This window comes from Dendroctonus ponderosae, unplaced genomic scaffold (genome assembly GCF_020466585.1).
Source record: "Dendroctonus ponderosae isolate FM_Combo_2020 unplaced genomic scaffold, Dpon_F_20191213v2 Dpon_F_20191213_929, whole genome shotgun sequence".
NCBI lineage: Eukaryota > Metazoa > Arthropoda > Insecta > Coleoptera > Curculionidae > Dendroctonus > Dendroctonus ponderosae.
Window position 1 is genome coordinate 1 of NW_026019148.1, and position 5,003 is coordinate 5,003.

The 5,003-nt window shown below is 34.1% G+C and overlaps 1 long non-coding RNA gene across 2 annotated transcripts; it reads left to right on the plus strand.

Annotated features, from left to right (window-relative positions):
* The first annotated feature begins 3,915 nt into the window (after window positions 1–3,915).
* Window positions 3,916–4,881, plus strand: LOC125505697. Of its 2 annotated transcripts, none has more exons than XR_007282339.1 (2): window positions 3,916–4,618; window positions 4,673–4,881. It is a non-coding gene; the product is annotated as an uncharacterized LOC125505697 (long non-coding RNA). The 2 variants fall into 2 exon arrangements; XR_007282340.1 differs by having other exon boundaries at window positions 4,708–4,881.
* Window positions 4,882–5,003: the final 122 nt, after the last annotated feature.

Sequence of the window (5,003 nt, forward strand, 5' to 3'; positions counted from 1 at the left end):
TATTGTAGAATTTCCTGATTGTTGCGGTCGTACGCGGAATTGTTGTTTAAAAATTAATTATTAACTGTTTTAACAAATAGCATTAAATTCGCCCGTTATTTTCTAGCATGTTGGCGGCTTTTCTTCGGAAGACAGAGCATTTGTTTTTTTTAATTTTCGATAATCTTAGTGAAACGCGACGAGCTCTAAAAGAGTATCTCTTTGAGGAGCGCTGAAATTAGTAGACCCACTTTTGATTTGCAGCCATTAGTAAAATAAAATTTTAAAAAGATTTCGAATTTCGGTTAGAAACAACACAGACATTCAGAACTGAACGAAAAATACAGAGTTGCCGGTTATTGCCTGAAGCTTAGCTAAGAACACGTGAAAAACGGATGGTGCAACTCATTGAAGCTTAAGTCGGACTTAAATTTTAAGGTATACTTAGGTAAGGACGTGCTTAGAAGAAGTGTAGTGCAAGTGGGCATAAGATCCACGTCCTCGCTGCTCCTCTGGATGGTGTAGTAAATAGTAAAAAGAAACATTTTTATTAAAAACTGAGATATTTGCAAAAAAGTAGATCATAAGTATGGCAACAATGTTTTTTCAAAGTAGTCTGTCTAATTAACATTGCGTAAAAACCTATTGCTTCTTAATTATTTCGAACTGTAGTAACCAAGGGTAAACACAAAGCAAAGAAAGTAAAATTGACAATAACATTCTTTGAGGTTAGGATAACGTTGTCACTTTGCCCTCAGTGCTGCTACCGTTTTGAGGCACATGAGTGATACACCTAAATCCGTCACAGCTGTCAACCAAAACCACCTATTAATGGTTATTAGAAAAAATAAAATACAATTAAGTTGTTAAATTACAAGAGGTGTTCTGCCCGTTTATCTTCAAACATGTTTGTTCAAACAGCTTCTCGAATTCCGTTAATTAACTCCTGCTCAATATGTACGGGCGTTCGGAAGAAATGAGATTTATTGTCTTCTAGTGTCCTGTGTATCCTACACACATGTTAGGAAGGTATCCTGTTCCTCGGGGGAGTTGTCAGGACAATTATTTGCAGTTGCTGGAAGAAATCCGCTTAATTTTTGAATGTTTGCAAACGATCAAAAACAATCCTAAAATGATGTTTGGTACAAAAACGTACGTAATTTAAGGCCCTCTATCCGACAATATGAACTAGAACTTTGTAGCTTATCCTGATTTAAAAATTTGAGTCGATTAAAAAAGAGCTTAAATAGTTAAGTATAATAAATGATGTGTTACAGGAAAAGGCTAAAGAAGGGTTAAGGAAATATAGTACTGGCAACTATGCGAAAATTTCGACTCATGACATAAGGAATATATATTCCTTGTATCATGATCACAGAATCATGATTTCGACTGGCACGCCGGCGCAAAGCTGAACCATCATGGCGACCGTTGTTTTGTTTTGGAAATTGGTGAATTTCAGAGGGTGAAAAGTGGTGGAAATTCGTTCGAAAAATTAATAGGAAAAATGTTTTTTGTTACGAGATTTTCTATAAGGTGAGCATAGTCTATAAGGCAAAGCGGCAGTCTGAGTATCAGATCGCAAAGTCAAGAATTACCAAAATGAATATATGGCTGCAACTGTAATTTTTTACATAAAATGTCAAATATATCAAAAACTGTTAGACTTAAGCTTAGAATAGTGAGTAGTCCATAGATAAAGACGAGTATTCCTGTTATTCAACGATTTTAACGGTGTAACCTACTCTTCTAATCAATTCTACTACAAGGATCCAACACAATAATTTTTGTGTAAACACTAATCTGAAAACCAAAATTTGAATGCAGGCATGTTTAATTGTTTCTGTAATTTTGCAACGCAATTATTCGAAAACCTCACAACAAGAAGCAACAAAGTATTAACTAATGAAAGAGAATTGAACGCCCTTTAAAACGATTGTGTCACTTGACTCCCCTTCCTATTTAAGACTCTAAGGGTGACATCTACCGTAGGGGGTTGAAACAAGGAGGCTAAAGATGTTTGTTTAGAGTGTCCCCTTACAAATAAAATTGACTGGTCTTTCCGATTTTTCATATTTTCAACTGCAAGAAAGATATTAAGGCGGTGGGAAGTTTTCAAATTGACACCCTGTATGTAGATCTAAGTAATTACTTCATAATTGTTATTTTTGTAGACATTTTACAAGCAACGATACCGTAAATGAAGCTGAGATTAAACAAGTTCACAAGCTTCCCCATCCATGATGACGGTGAGACACGATGGCTGTCTTTGGGGCAAGTGGTATCAAGACTATTAGAGCAGTGGTCGGCTCAACAATTATTTTTCAATGAAAAATATCTTGACCAGCGTCTTTAGGCTACAGAACAAGTGTACAAAAGCCTGAGTATAAAGTTAATGCACTTATATCACTTAATGAAAATTAATTTAAGATCCTTGAACGAATTTTACAGAAGCTTTCCATGATCTTGAATCATTAGCGACTGAACTAGCTTAAATTCGAGACAAGCTCTGTGAAGAGGCAATAGAAAAAGCGAAGTCTCTTTGTGAAAAATGGGATATTGATACAACAATACGTGTAAATGCCCGGAGAATTGGCTGAAAATGTTGGTCTTTCCGCAGAAAGTGAAATTTCTCACGTTATGAAGAAGCGTTCTTGATCGTCTCCAACAAGAAATATGTTCACGATTAACACCATTAAGTGACCTTTATTTCAAAATAGGATTTCTCCTAAACGTTGAAACTTTATTGATTGATAACGAATTTTATAATACAGCTCTTCATGGATTATAACTCATTATCGAAATATGTGACTGATGCAAAATGTTAATACGCTTTGCTAGCTGCGAACGTTCATTCAGCAAATTAAAATTAATTTTGACAAATCTACGATCAACGATGGGACAAGGTAGCCTAAGTGATCTAGCATTTTGAAGTGTGGAAAGATAAAAAATTTAAATTATTAACTTTGATGATATTATTGACAAATTTGCTTTAACAAAAGCAAGGAAAATTTAGAAATGTTTTATTAATGTATTATAATCATATTATTATTAAATATATGTATCTCCTTAGAAGTAATAAATATTTGCTATTTACTGTTTTAAAACTGCGTGTTTTTTTAGACTAAAAAAAGTTCTAAAAACGTATATGTATTGTGCCTTGGGCGCGAGTTTATTTCCCTACGCCACTTTGTATCGGTAGCCTATTTGCGTATTTTAAAAATAATTTTCTGGGAACACGCTTTCTGTTTCTGTTTTGTTAATTTTTCGAATTGAAATTGTTTATTATGTATTGTGCTAAGCGACGGAAAATTATTTTTTTGAACTTCCTTTTCTGGGTTAGATAATAATTTTGCAAAATACAATTTATTCAAAGCAAAATTATGTTACAAAGCAAGTACCTACGTCGAATTTGAAACGGCACATGGAATGCAAATCCCACAATATCAATAAATTCTGAAGATTTTCGCGAAGAGTAGCTACCTATTTTGACTCAAATAAAGTTTTTTTCTGATTAAAAATTGTAATCAATTATAGCTTGTTCACAAAGAATTAAGATCTACTTTATTAAACGCTATTCGTTCTGTGTAAAACAATAGTTTTTTGTTCCTATTTTAATTTTTTTCCCGAATGTTTTTAGAACTTTTGGAGTACCTAGGTTTGCAAAATGGGTAGCCAATTGCTAGTTGCAGAGGCCGTTATTTTTTAGTGTCTATAAAATCATTTGTACTTTAAGTATAAAATAGTATTTGTTATATACCTAAATAAAGTTTTTTATTTTAAAAATACGATTTACAAATGTTCTAAAATTGTTTCTGCAAGTGACGCACCATTGCCCATCACCTTAAGACGCGGCTATATCACAAAAACGGCAACCGCAAGAGAAATCAGATTGACAGTTAAAAATAAATCACATTCACAGTTATAACAGTGATTTTAAAATCACGGTTTAGCTCATCTAGCCGATATTATAAACATCACACCGAAGGCTTCATTGCGCGAGCGCGAAATTTAATCGCTTAGCTTACCGTCGTGATTGGCACGCATTTTAAACCACTAGTCTTGTAAGTCTCTTTCTATGCCACTCGTCATATCATAGTGAGATAGTGAGTAGTCTGTGCCACTAGTAGTGAACTAGTAGTTGATAATCTGTCGTGTCTTATCGCAGGATTAAGATTATCTTATCGCGACGCCGCTGACGAACCATGCATTTTATGCATTCGATGCGCTAAGTTTAATATATTCTAAATGTAACAGAGGAAAAATAGTCAAGTTGGAGATAATGTATTAAACGATAATCTTGTAAATATTTGCCATGTTGAGTTCACCGTTTGCATAGACCCACTTTCCAGTGTTTAAAACTTTTCGATGTGTGCGATTCTGAACATTTTAATGACGTTGCAAGAGGTTTAAAACCACTGACCGGTCAGGATAAAAATCACATTGATTATTTCTTCACATACAACTATTATCATCAAACTTGAAATGTGATAACACAATTTCGAAGCTCAAAGTGCATAAAGTGGAGACCTAACCTTAACAGTTTGCAAGTATTGTGAAAAGTGGGGCTTTTTAGTTCGAATGTGCCATTGAATCCTGATGTTTAGTCAACGATTATTTCTTCAGGATTTAATTCCAGGTATGGGATATATGAATTTCATTGAAAAATAAGATAAAACATCAGTGTAGGTAGAATATTTTCTTTTTCACCGAAACTGTTTTGGATAGTCACGTGTCTCAATCAATTTGGAGATAACCACGCAATGCTCAGTCCCTTGATACAATGAATACAAGGTAGGATCTTGCGTCGATTTGCGTGACGTCAGTGGAAATCACTGCCTAGCGTGCTCTTTTCCTGTCTGCTAAATGTGATTAAATATAGCTTATTTAGTCTTTGTCACATTTAATTATTTTTTTAGAAATCCTCCTTATAATTACAAGATGCTTTGCAGCAGATTTTAGACTTGAAAATTAAAAGTAACGAAAATGTATTTATTTTGCAGACTAGCACAGTTGCCAGTTGT